Source organism: Hyaena hyaena, unplaced genomic scaffold, assembly GCF_003009895.1.
Source record: "Hyaena hyaena isolate Hyena2069 unplaced genomic scaffold, ASM300989v1 scaffold_94, whole genome shotgun sequence".
Classification (NCBI taxonomy): domain Eukaryota; kingdom Metazoa; phylum Chordata; class Mammalia; order Carnivora; family Hyaenidae; genus Hyaena; species Hyaena hyaena.
Window position 1 is genome coordinate 1630856 of NW_024080726.1, and position 13875 is coordinate 1644730.

The 13875-nt window shown below is 44.4% G+C and overlaps 1 protein-coding gene across 3 annotated transcripts in view; it reads right to left on the minus strand.

The window, feature by feature from the left end:
• The window catches only part of NMNAT1 (nicotinamide nucleotide adenylyltransferase 1), a 29895-nt gene that overhangs the window by 15407 nt on the left and 613 nt on the right, over positions 1 to 13875 (minus strand). For 2 of the 3 annotated variants that reach the window (XM_039234964.1, XM_039234965.1), the window contains exon 2: positions 13396 to 13522. The exons of the other annotated variant lie outside the window; for it this stretch is intronic. The gene's annotated coding sequence lies outside the window, so the exon portion shown is untranslated. The remainder of the gene's footprint in view (positions 1 to 13395; positions 13523 to 13875) is intronic. 3 annotated transcript variants of the gene reach the window in all.

Sequence of the window (13875 nt, forward strand, 5' to 3'; positions counted from 1 at the left end):
ACCCCAATGTTCATAGCAGCACTCTCAACAATAGCTGAAACATGGAAAGAGCCTAAGTGTCCATCAACGGACGAATGGATCAAGAAGATGTGGTTTATCTATCCCATGGAATACTACATGGCAACGAGAAACAATGAACTCTGGCCATGTGTAGCAACATGGATGGACCTTGAGGGTGTTATGCTGAGCGAAATAAGTCAGGCAGAGGAGGACAGCTACCATATGTTGGCACGTATAGGAGAATTAGGAGGAACTTAACCGAGGACCGTGGGGGAGAAGAAGGGGGGAAATAGTGGGGGAGAGGGAGAGAGGCAAACCATGAGAGACTCTTGAATGCTGAGAACAAACTGAGAACTGATGGATGTGGGGGGGAGGGGGGATGGGCATGGAGGGGGGTACTGTGGGGATGAGCACTGGGTGTTATATGGAAACCAACTTGACAATAAACTACTTGTAAAAAAAATAAAATAAATAAGTTAAAAAAATTTTTAATTAAAAAATAAAATAAAATAAAATTACGAATGTGCTTCTCCATTGTTTCCTAGCAGCCCACACTGCTGTTGAAAGTCTAATGCCATTCTGATTCTTTTCCTTTTTTATGCACCTTTTCTCTTTTTGGAAGACTTTTAGGATGTTTTCTTTATCCCCAATGCTCTGAAATGCCATCACGTTGTATCTTAGTGGGGGTCTTTCTCATTCATTGTGCTTGAGAGTCTGTTGAAGAGGTTCAGAATGTGCCAATTTGGCATGTGGATTATTTTGAGCAGAAGGCATTTGAGAACCCTGTGGGCTCAAGAGAAACTTTTGCCCCTCCCTTAGGTGCACGGAAGAATCTAAATTGGGTTTTTTTTCTCAGAATTAGGGTTATTAGCAGAGATAAATTTTATCTGAGGGGTGGCAGGACAAACATCTAATTACCAAATGTCCCCCCTCATGGCCCCACAGAGTGCCTTACTCTCCTCTGAAGTCCCGGACCCCCTCCCCTTCTGAGTTCAGAATGACATACAGACCTCACGTTGCCTGACCACGGAATTCCCATGTCTGTGCGGATCCCCCATATGTACACCTCTTAAAGTTGGTTTTCTCCTCTTGATCCTTCTCATGTCAATTTGATTCTTAGTCCAGCGAGAAAGACCTCTGAGAACACAGGAATCCTTGCTCCCCAACACAATGAATCTTCAGATCTCTCAAACTCAAATCACTCAGTTTGGGGTTTTTTGATAAACATTGCTTTTTTTTTAATTTTTTAAAAATGTTTTATTTATTTCTGAGAGAGAGAGAGACAGCATGATGAACAGGGGAGGGTCAGAGAGAGAGGGAGTCACAGAATCTGAAACAGGCTCTAGATTTCAGCACAGAGCCCGAAGCGGGGCTCGAACCCACGAACCGTTGAGATTGTGACCTGAGCCGAAGTTGGATGCTTAACCAACTGAGCCACCCAGGCGCCCCTGATAAACTTTGCTTAATAACCATCAAAAACCAGTTTTGTTATTATAAAACTTTTAAAAAATATTAGTTTAAAGTTTATTCACATATTTTGAGAGAGTGTGTGCACACGGATGGGGGAGGGGCAGAGAGCAAGGGAGTGAAAGAGAACCCCAAGCAGGCTCTGCGCTGTCAGCACAGAGCCCCATGTGGAACTCCAACTCACGAACTGTGAGCTCATGACCTGAGCCAAAACCAAGGGCCGATACTTAACTGACTGAGCTCCCCAGGCATCTCTCAAAAATATTCTTATATATCCAAATCATGTTTAAAAATAATCATTCTGAGAGCTTATAAATATAATTCCAATGATGCCAAATTGCTCTAGCATTTGGGGAACTTTGGGGGAATTAACTGTATAGGCTGGAATATTTTTATAATTAATGTAGAAATATAATAAAGGACAAGAAACACACGACCAGATGATACTTTTTTAAAAATTTTTTTACATTTATTTATTTTTGAGAGACAGAGCACAAGTAGGAGGGGCAGAGAGAGGGAGACACAGAAACCAAAGCAGGCTCCAGGTTCTGAGCTATCAGCACAGAGCCCGATGCGGGGCTCGAACTCACACCGTAAGTTTATGACCTGAACTGAAGTTGGACGCTTAACCGACTGATTCCCCCCAGGTGCCCCTGGATGATCCTTTTCAATGGATAAAATGTGTTCACACACGTCATCATTCAAGCCTTACTATCAAAAATAAATTTGGCCAAAGTCATTTAGCTTGTTCCAAAAACTAAGCTATTGTAAGATATTTAGTCTTTCTAGTTAATCTTCTACCATTGGACGTTTAGGTTTTTCTAATTTTTCAGTACTACAGACATATTAGATATAAATAGTGGGTTGAGAATGAACTGGAAATTCAGACTAACATACACCTTGCTGTGCGCTTCTAGGACTTCCCAAAGCTCAAACGGCCTGTGTCAAGACCACTGGTTTGGAGCCCAACAATGTCCAAACCCAACTGTTTGGGTGACCAAGTCACTTTTGCTCAGACTCTATGCTCACATTGGACAAAGCCGGTGAGTGGCAGACTCAGGGCCAGCATCTAAGTTTCCTGATTCCTAGGCTCTCTCATTAAAAAAAAAAAAAAAAAAATAGGAGAGGGGGCCTCTGGGCGGCTCAGTCAGTTAAGCATCTGACTCGATTTCTGCTCAGGTCATGATCTCATGGTTTGAGATTAAGCCCTGAGTTGGGCTCTGTGCTGATAGCAGGGAGCCTGCTTGGGATTCTCTCTCTCCTTCTCTCCCTCTCTCTTCCAAAATAAATAAATACACTTTAAAAAAAGAAAAAAAAGAGAGATCAAGCCAGAGCTGTGTAGATCAGAAATGAGCCCTCCAGGCCGAAGAGAGGACTGTGCGTGTTAACCCTTTAGGCGATGGGAACCTTTGAAGGTTTCTCAGCAACAGAGTGACAGACAACAGGGTTCTATAAAAACAATGTTTTAGAAAAATAATAAGACATGAGTCCTTAAAACCTTAATTGGTTTTATCAGCTTAACCAAATCACATAATTACAAGTCTTAAGTTTCCATATCTGTAAAACGGGGATCATGACAACCAATTTCAGTTACTGTGAGGATTAATTCTGAGGATAATAGATGGCAAAGGGCTTAGCAGATTCCCTAGCACAGCGTTAAAATAAGTGGCAGCTGTTATTTGTGAGGGAAGTGGCAACACTGATGATGGAGGCGCTGTGGGATTAACTGGAAGGGGAAAACAAGACAGGAAGGCCAGCTACCAAGTCATAAGTCCCTCGATTTAAGTCGTCAGTGGGAATGGAAATAAAACATTTATTCAATAAACATTTGAGGCTTTCTACCAACAAAACACAGCGGTAAGTTCACAGGGACACGGCTGATTGTTGATAAGAAATAAAGGAGAGCAGGGTCGGTAATGCTCCACACAGCATTTTTAAAAATGAGCTAATTCGGGGCGCCTGGGTGGCTCGGTCGACTGAGCGTCCAACTTCGGCTCAGGTCATGATCTCACGGTCTGTGCATTCGAGCCCCGTGTCGGGCTCTGTGCTGACAGCTTGGAGCCTGAAGCCTGCTTCTGATTCTGTGTCTCCCTCACCTCTGCCCCTTCCCTGCTCATTCTCTCTCTCTCTCTCTCTCTCTCAAACATAAATAAACGTTAAAAAAAAATTTCTTTTCTAAAAAATGAGTTAATTCAGAAGAATGATTTAAATGTCCTACCTTTCTTTTTTTTTTTTTTTTTAAATGTCCTACCTTTCAATCAACAGCCCAAGGATGATACCAGGGTTCACTTGAGGCTTGCTCCCACCACACCCACCCCTTCCCCCCAATTCCCACACAAAGTGTCTGTGGTGTGTTGGGGTGACAGTGAATACAACATCCCCGGCGGTACCCTGGGCCCACAGGGAAACCAGGGTATCCTGCCAGCTTCTGAGCAGGATCAATGCGAGCTCGTCAGTTCCAGCCCCTCCCACCTCACTGGAGATTGAGCTGCGGGCAGGAAGCACAATGAAGCTGTGAGTAGGAGGTCCTGGGTCCCCAAGGAGCTGCCTGCTGTTCAGGGAAGGATAGAACAAAGAGCTCAGAGCTCCTCCCCAACCTTGGGGATGCACTCAGGTTTCCAGGTCCTCCCCAGGGGAACGGTTGGGGAAGGGGCTGGGGGAAGCTGATCTCTTAGCTAAAGGAAGCTTTCTCCCTGGTCACTCTCATAACCACTCTCAAATATCCAGCTCAGTTCTATTAATTCACCATGAACACAGCCAACTTGAGCTCACACTAGACTCTAGACCTTCACAACCACGGAAGAATTAAGTTACAGTGAGCTTCCATCGTGGCTCAGGGTGTTTAAAAGAGCAAGGATCCATCCCTCTCCAAGGAAAAATACTTCCTGTGGATCACTGCAGGGCACCAGAATACGTGGGGAGGGAAAGGGGACAAGCTGGTGACAAACGGGCGCGGTAGTTTGGAAGCTCTAACAGGCCTGTTCTGGATCCGTCCCCCCCACCCCCCGCCTTGCTCCAGGTGCTTCAGGACCAGCACCCCCATGATTCACTTCTGCCTGGCCCACACGGCCTATCACCTGCACCGCTGGCTGCCAAGACCACACCGGCTCAGGCTGTAAGTGTCTCTCCCCAGCTTGCTATAACCAAAAACTCATGTCTCCCTGAGACAGTCTTGACATTTAACTAAAATTTACTTTCAATTTTTAAATCACTGCCTTTTTTTTGTAATTGAAGTATAGCTGATATATAATACTTTCTTAAATTTAAGCTTGCTTATTTGAGACAGACAGAGATAGTGTGGGCAGGGAGGAGCAGACGGAGAGAGAGAGGGAGAGAGAATCCCAAGCAGGCTCTGTGCTGCCAGGACAGAACCCTACATGGGGCTTGAACCACGAAACCATGAGACCATGACCTGAGCCAAAACCAAGAGTTGGATACTTAATCAACTGAGGTACCCAGGCACCCCATGACTTTCTTAAGTTTGAAAAATACTGAGTTATAAACATTAATGAAACATTTCATAAACATTAAGTCAGTTTTTTAAACATTAACATTAAAAACCAGCTGTCTTGTCACATTTCAGAATGCTTAATATAATTAAGCCCATGTTAGCTGACTGTTAAAATAATGTGTTGACTTGACAACTGAACGGAATGTATACCCCTAAAAAAATGCTATTCCTTTCAAGTTTTTAGAAAAATTTTTTTAATGTTTTATTTATTCCTGAGAGAGTGAGAGAGAGACAGCATGAACAGGGAAGGGTCAGAGAGAGAGGAAGACACAGAATCCGAAACAGGCTCCAGGCTCTGAGCTGTCAGCACAGAGCCCGATGCGGGACTCAAACCTACGAACCGTGAGATCATGACCTGAGCCAAAGTCAGACGCTCAACCGACTGAGCCACCCAGGTGCCCCTGATGCTATTCCTTTCAAAAAGGTCCCATCAAGCCTCTAACTATATTCTAGTTGTAACAATGTGCCATTGCTTTAAACAGTCTGGGAATATATTTTGAAAACTTCTTTTTTTTAGTATTTTCAACGGGGATAAATCTTTGTCTTTGGGTAAATTTATTTTCTACACATACCCTAAAGTCCCTCAGTGCTAAACCTGATTAATAATCAAGGTAAATAAAAGATAGAGCTTATGATGAAGAAAGAGAACTATTAGTTACTGAGGAAGATCTTATATGCATGGAGCTTATATTATTATTATCAGATTAAGAACTTTTAATAGGTATGGATCTTATATTATCTTACATTATCTTATACGTAAGGACATGTAATTTCAAAAGAATTTCACAAATGAGCAGAAACAGCAGGCTTCATCTGCTTGTGCAAGTTGTGGCGGGTCGGCTCACTCGGTTTGTCGGTTACACTCCATGTGAACCGGGTGGCTGGGGGCAGCGCAGCACAGCACAGGGGCAGGGTTAGGACTCTCAGGCCTGGCTCCAAGTTCTAGCTCTGTCTCTACTAGGTGTTTGTCCTTGGACAAGACACTTAAGTGTCTCAGGGTCTGTTTCCTCATTTATAAAATGGGGAACCACAGTCCCTACCGCACTGGATTTTGTGCACATTAAATGAGAAAGTGAATAAAAATGTTTGGCACGTTTGTCTACTCACGATGAAGGTTAACTTTTACTGTTACCTGTGTCGTACGGCCTGAACTTACAAGTCACAGTAAAGCAACCAAGGTTCTAAAGATCCCTTGGGGACCAGTATCGACAGCGCCTGCTATGTAGTAGGAGTTCAAGAAATGGCAGCTCTAATTCTCAGTGACGTATTATTAGACATGATTGCGTTCAAATGGAATGGATCTCAAGTTATGTTTAAAACTTTATCTCTGTGGTTTAACGTGACATTGTCAAGAAACAGAACCTGAATCTGGTTTCTTGAAGCCATTTTATCACTAAAGAAGTAACGTAAAACGTGACTCGCTGTGTCCCGTGCAGCCAAGTGACAGTGTTCTTGTTCGGGACCACCGCTCTAGGCCTCCAGCTGTACGTTCTGCTGAGGTAAGTGCTTCTGCCAGCCAGTCCCCGCACAGGGCAGCGGGGCCCGCGGGCCTGACCCCTGGCGACAGCCGGGGGGTGCCCTGCCATTCCGTGACAGGGCTAACGGCAGCCGGGCCCACGAGCGTGCCCCTGTTATCGATGGTAGTCGCCTGCTTCACCTCTTTGAAAAAGTCAAAAATCTCAACACGAACAGGACAGCTGGGATTCGGGCAGACTGAGTTTAACACTTACTTCTTTTAGTACAAGAAGCTGTTACATGGGCGACAACGACGGCACCAATGTTTTCACTGATGGATTCCCGAGGGACCGGCCTCAACAGCCTGGTATTAGCTGCCAGCTGCCAGGCTGCGGGTGACATAGGTGTACGTGACCAGATTATGACTTGATACCTTATTTCATATTCTATGCTGGACATTAGTCTCGCAGAAAAGGTCAGTTAGCTAATAACTCTGTCATGGGACATATGAAAACAAAGGCAGCCTGATGCATTCAAAATAAAAAAACGGCAGCTCTAAGCATGTGGTAAGTCGAAAATAATCCGGAAACTAAGAATCCACAAAAGGGGCAAAACAGAAGTGGGAACTGGGACACTCACTTTGGAATTGGCCTAATTCAAACTTGCCAACCTCTGTCCTAGGAGTTTGTGTGCAGTTAGGCCAATCTCCTTCCTTCGGGAGGCTGGGATTTCCACCAACCATCTTCTTGACATTTGCCACCGAAATATCAAGTTAACACGAATTAGAAAGAGGGTAAACAGTACTTGTCCAGCGATCAGAACTATTAACAAGTCTCAATGTTACTAGGGGGCTGTTCCATAGCATTAATTGGCAGTTAAGAAAAATAAGTTGCCTCGAGCCAAATGAACCCAAGGCCAGAATCAGGATTAGAATTCAAGGGTTAGTGCCTTCTGGTATTGTGCTTCTAGGGCGACAATAATTGATAAATTAATGTATGACCCAGTGTATTGATTTTAGGCCCAGATCTGCCCGATACTGCAGGCAACCTCTCCTTACCAACCTGGTTGGTAACATCATCTTTACTTTCTTCACAATTGGTAAGTGTGCATTTATCAAGCAATTAAGTGCCTACTATTTGTCAGACGCTGCCAAACCAAAAAGGGGGAAGATGGAACTTCTTCAGCTCACAGGGTGAAACTTATGCAAATATTTTGTGTTGATGTTATTAAAAATTCTTTAGCTATAAAAAATACCAGATTCAGGGGCGCCTGGGTGGCTTAGTCGGTTAAGCGTCTGACTTTCGCTTAGGTCATGATCTCGCGGTTCATGGGTTCGGGCCCCGCGTCGGGCTCTGTGCTGACTGCCAGCTCAGAGCCTGGAGCCTGTTTCAGTCTGTGACTCCCTCTCTCTGACCCTCCCCTGCTCACGCTGTCTCTCTCTCTCTCTCCTAGAAATAAATAAAACATTAAAAAAAAATACCAGATTCATTTACTCACTTAATAAATATTTACTGAACTGGAGACAATACTGCATGGAATAGCAGGCACCTCAACAACTTGAAATAAAAAGTAACAGAGAATTGTTGGACTCTGAAACGTGAAGTTTTAGGAATGTCTTAATTAATACATTTTGATTCTAAGCCTATGTGTGTGCTTAGAAGAGTGGTGCATAATTTAAATAAAAACTATGTCTAAATTTCTTTTTAAGATTTTTATTTATTAATTCATCTCTAGATCCAACGTGGGGCTCAAACAACCCCAAGATCGAGAGTCACATGCTCCACTGACTGAGCCAGCCAGGCATTGTCCCTAAATTTTAATGAAAAAGTCGTTATTGAAGGCCTTGGGCACGGCCCTAGAATCTCCCACTAAATCTCAGCTCCGTAAGCGGTGATGCATGTAACGGAGGCAAGCACTGGCTTTGGAGACAGAGGGAAGCCAGCTGACACATTCACGATGAATGACTTAACCTCTCTGAGCTCTCCCTACCTCATTTACAACATGGAGATTAAATACCTGCTTCCGTTTTGCTAAGGTTTAAATGAGATAACTGGAATCATTAAAAAAAAACAGTCGTCGTTCCTATCCAACAATGCCATTAGTAAGAACACAACCTGTATATTAAAGGAAAACCTTAGCCTGGCTGGGTTTTCAGCACTTGTGTACCACAGTAGGGAAGTAAGGAAACATACACTGTTAGGGTTTGTGTTCAAGAATGGCATTTCTGCGGGGCACCTGGGTGGCTCGGTCAGTTTAGCGTCCAACTCCTGATTTCCACTCAGGTTATGACTCTTGGTTTGGGAGTTTGAGCCCCACGTAGGGCTCTGCGCTGAGAGTGTGGAGCCTGCTGGAAGAGTCTCCCTCTCTCTCTGCCCCTCTCTGGCTCACAACCTCTCTGTCTCTCTCAAAATAAATAAACTTACCAAGAAAAAAAAGAAAAGAACATATTTCTGAGATAATCAAACCCAGTAAATCGATGCTGCTCTGGCTGTCCTTTTAGGCTTTGCTGTGCTGCTTACGTGGATGGAGCCCGTCCCACAGGCACTGGAGAGGATGTTTGCTGTGTTTGGTGTGGGATCCTTCGGTGAAGGAGTCTGTACGGTGGTGTTAACAGTTTTGGCAACTGACTGTGTATGTGTTTAAATACTGAATCTCTAAAGGCTCATCTTACTCTGAAAGCTTGGCTGTACGTAATACACAATTAGTCTTCAATATTTATTTCCTACTCACAGTAAAAACAGAGATAGGTAGAGACGGAATTCCTAATTAGATACACTGCAGTTAAGACATTTCACCAGGGAAAGTTTTAAAAACTCCAGGAGAGGGGCGCCTGGGTGGCTCAGTCAGTTAGGCGTCCAACTTTGGCTCAGGGTTTGTGAGTTTGAGCCCCGCGTCAGATTCTGCGCTGACAGCTCAGAGCCTGGAGCCTGCTTCAGATTTTGTCTCCCTCTCTCTCTGCCCCTCCCCTGCTAATGTTCTGTTTCGCTCTCAAAAATAAACATTTAAAAAATGACAAAATAAATAAAAATTCTGGGAGAGATTTTTCTTTTTCTGGGTAAATTCTACTTTATTAGACTAAAAAGAAAAAAACAAAGTTGAGCTACCGCTGCAGAGTGGAGCTACTGGACTGCATTTTGCAAAGTGTGCGGCAAGCCTTCCGTCTCTTGCTAAGCTGAGGCCACTGTTTTGGTTTTTTTTTATTTTTTTTTTTAATGTCTTATTTATTTCTAGGAGAGAGAGAGTCAGCGTGAGCAGGGGAGGGTCAGAGAGAGAGGGAGTCACAGACTCTGAAACAGGCTCCAGGCTCTGAGCTGGCAGCACAGAGCCCGACGCGGGGCTCGAACCCACAAACCGCAAGATCATGACCTAAGCGAAAGTCGGACGCTTAACCGACTAAGCCACCCAGGCGCCCCTGGGGCCACTGTTTAAATCCTTTCGGCCAGAACACCGTAAACAGGGGTTCCAACGAAAAGACAAGGATCCCTCACGATGCTTTTCTCCTCCCAAATACAGGAAAAAACGTCCCCTGAACTTTACTACTTGTCCGTGTTGCTGTCGGTGGGCAGCGTGGTTTCCACAGGTGAGCAAAACTTCCCCAGCAGCCTGTGCTTGTCAGGGGCTTAGTGGTCCTTCGAGGACAGGGCTGTCCCCTTGTAAGAGAAGCCCCAGCTCCTCTTAAAGCAAACGCTCCAAGAAACACAGGAAGTAGAAAAGCAAAGAGAGAGCACAGAGGGTTAGAATAGGACATGAAAAGCAATCCTTTTCATGTGATGTCCATTTAATTAGATCCCCTTCTTCATCCTGCAGTGCTTTTCTCGGGCCTGGGGCTGACGTGGCTGGGCGGTGGGACCCGCGCACGACCAGACGCTAAAGCAATGGTCTAATGTTGGCATCTGAGCCCTGCTGGTCGCCCGTCCCCCACAGAGGGGGTCAGCAGGCCAGCCTGTCCCAGCAGCCTCGGCACCTGACCACTGCCAGCGAGCAGGTCAGCTCCTACCCTGCTACCCCGGAGTCCAGTGGCCCGCGGACATCAGAGCTAAGACAAAGGGAAGCGCATCAGAACCAGTCATCTGAAAGAAAGTTGTCTTCAAGTGTTAATGAGCACGGACAATGCATCAAAAGGAACAGTTCAACCCAAATCACCAGACTGACATCATGACCAAATTCGCCCCAAATAAGGATGTTCTTTTAGGGGCACCTGGGTGGTTCATTTGGTTAAGCGTCCAACTTCGGCTCAGGTCATGATCTCACGGTTTGTGGGTTCAAGCCCCATGTCAGCGTCTGTGCTGACAGCCAGGTCAAAGCCTGAAGGCTGCTTCCGATTCTGTGTCTCCCTCTCCCTGTGGCCCTCCCCTGCTCATGCTGCCTCTCTCTCTCTCTCAAAAATAAATTAAAAAAACATTTAAAAAATTTTTTAAAAAGGATGTTCTTTTAAATACTTTCAAGATTATTACTCTCTCAGAATTTCCTTTTTTATTTCATGAAAATATTATCATCAGGTGGATGGTTGCTATAGAAACAAGCACTGAAAAGGAAGAAGGAAAATGTAAACCTCAGTAATGAACAAAGGTTTGGTTTCGGGCACCTGGGTGGCTCAGTCAGTTAAGCATCTGACTTCAGCTCAGGTCATGGTCTCACGATTCGTGAGGTGGAGACCTACATTGGGTGGACATGAGCCCTGCTTCAGGAGAGCCCGCTCCTCTCCCTCTAGCTCTCTCTCTCTGCCCCTCGCTCACCTGCATGCGCACGCGCTCTCTCTCTCTCTCTAAAAAAAAAAAAAAAACCCACAAAGATTTAGTTTCAAAAGAACACAGTGATTCAGACTGTGTGTTTGAACAATCTATTGTTCTTTAAAAATGTAATGGGAAATTTTAAAGTAAAACTAACCACAATCTCCACCACATGAGTCACAACAATCTTTTACATCAGGACAGTCGATTGTTGTCTAGAGAAAATAGCCAATTGACCTTCATGATGTTTTTTGTCTTCTTGCTTCTTCTGTGTGTATTCACAGATCCTGAGGTTTTTCAGTAGGAGCTAGTGAATCACAGATGTTCTCAACCTCTTCCTCTATTTCTTGAGGAAAAGAACTATCTGTTGGCAGGAGGATCAAATTCAATATAAACATCTCCCAGCACATGTAGGACAGACACAGGCCTTCACAAGTGGGAATGGCTGTTTCTACCTGCTTCTCTATTCAGGTAGCCCCTGCTGGAGGGGAAGTTACCTACCAAACACACCATCCATCCAACATGCTGACTTTTCTGAGCACTTTCCAAATTTCAAACCTAGTGTTGAAACTTAGGAATTAGAAACTCGATTGGGGGTGCCCGGCTGGCTTAATCGGTAGAGCATGCGACTCTCAATGTCCAAGTTGTGAGTTCGAGCCCCCATGTTAAAGGGAGAGATTACTTTAAAAAAACAAAGCAAATCTCTAAATTCTCAGCCACCTGGCTGATTTAGTCTGTAGAGCATGTGCCTCTGAATCTTGGGGGTGTGAGTTCAAGCCCGACACTGGGTATAGAGCTTACTTTAAAAAGTAAATAAATAAAATTAAAATATATATATATATATATATATATATACACAGCCCAGAAACAACAAACCAAATATTTATGTTAAACAGCTGGAATTTGCATATATTAACAATGAAACCCTCTGAAATAATTCAACTACGATTAACAGAAACTATTTAAAAGTAACAGGGGGCATCTAGGTGGCTCAGTCAGTTAAGTGGCCGACTTCGGCTCAGGGCATGATCTCACGGTTTGTGGGTTTGAGCCCTGCATTGGGCTCTGTGCTGACAGTTAGCTCAGAGCCTGGAGCCTGTTTCAGATTCTGTACCTCTCTCTCTCTGTGACCCTACCCTGCTCATGCTGTCTCTCTCACAGAAATAAATAAAACTTAAAAAAAAAAAAAGGTAACACAACCTAGGGGTACCTGGGTGGCTCAGTTGGTTAAGCATCTGACTTTGCCTCAGGTCATGATCTCATGGTTCATGAGTTCAAGCCCCACATTGGGCTCTGTGCTGACAGCTCAGAACCTAGAGCCTGCTTCCAATTCTCTGTCTCCCTCTTTCTCTGCCCCTCCCCCAGGCACTCTCCCCCTGCTCAAAAATTAAAAAAAGAATTTATGCTCTTAACTATGTCACAAGATTGACCATGGTACAAGGTATCTACTGGTAGGCATTTAAAAGAGGTCCACATGTTCAGAGAGCCCTTGGCTCATGTACTGCTTGTTAGCACTCGAGTTTCATCTGCCCCAGCACTTTTCCCACCTAGTTGGAGCAACCCATCCTCTCCGGGCTCCCATCCCAAGTCCAAGTTAAAATGTCCTAAACTCTGCAGCTGCCAAGTAGTATTTACCTGGTTTCTCAATTAGGACTCCCAGCTCTGAGGTCATTTCCTCCCATGCTCTCTCTGGTGACCACCCACCTCATGTGTTATCCTTCTTTTTACAATTTCTTCTCTTTCTTCCCCATCCCCCCTCCAAAACCCGGATTCTATATTTGTTTGACAACTGGAACCCAAACCAATTTCTCTTACTTATGCTCTAGGAACATTTTTTTCATTATCCATTAACTCTAAACAAGAGCTCAGAGAAAGGCGTCGGCATAGAAGTGCTAAATCAAATGAGGTCACTGGGAAAGAAGAGCAGGTAAACACAACGCAGGATCAGGTGAGGCCCTTCCTCCACAGCTCTGTGCCAGCACACACTAAAACCCACACAAATGCCTGAACGGAACATCCTGGTATCCTCATCAAAATCAGGGGAAGTACACAATGAGCAAATGTTTATTTCGCAAGTTCTTCAAACTGGGAACCAACCAATATTTTTCAGTTTCCTTTTGTTTGGCACTGACCCTATTTGCTTCCAGGGGCTCCACACCACTCAAAACGTTGACACTTCTTCATGTGTCCGCATAACAAAAATCGGAGATAATTAAAGTAACAGTCACTTACTTTCACAAAGGAAATTCTGTGAACCTCAAGTGTTTTTGCAAGGTAGGTTAATGGAACCATTCCAATTGTGCCAACAGTCTTCTCTTCAGTTGGGCTAGAACAGTGATTTCACATCCAGCTTCTAACTCTGAAAAACAGTTTATGGTAGTAAGAAATTCTACAATTAGAAATGGCAGAAGTGATTCATTCTGGTCGACTTCTATGGTAACCTTAGTTGGAAGTCTGTTTGGGGTGGCAGGAATGGCTTTAAAGACAACACCTCAGGGTGGGGGGGGCCTGAAAGGCTCAGATGGTTAAGCCACCACCTCCTGATTTTGGTGGAGGTCATGATCTCACAGTTTTGTTCCCGAGGTCGAGGCCTAAAGCAGGCTCTGCGCAGACAGCATAAAGCCTGCTTGAGATTCTCATACGCACTCTCTCTCAAAAAACGTAAACTCAAAAAAATAACGTTTTACAAGCAACACCTCTGTAACAATTTTG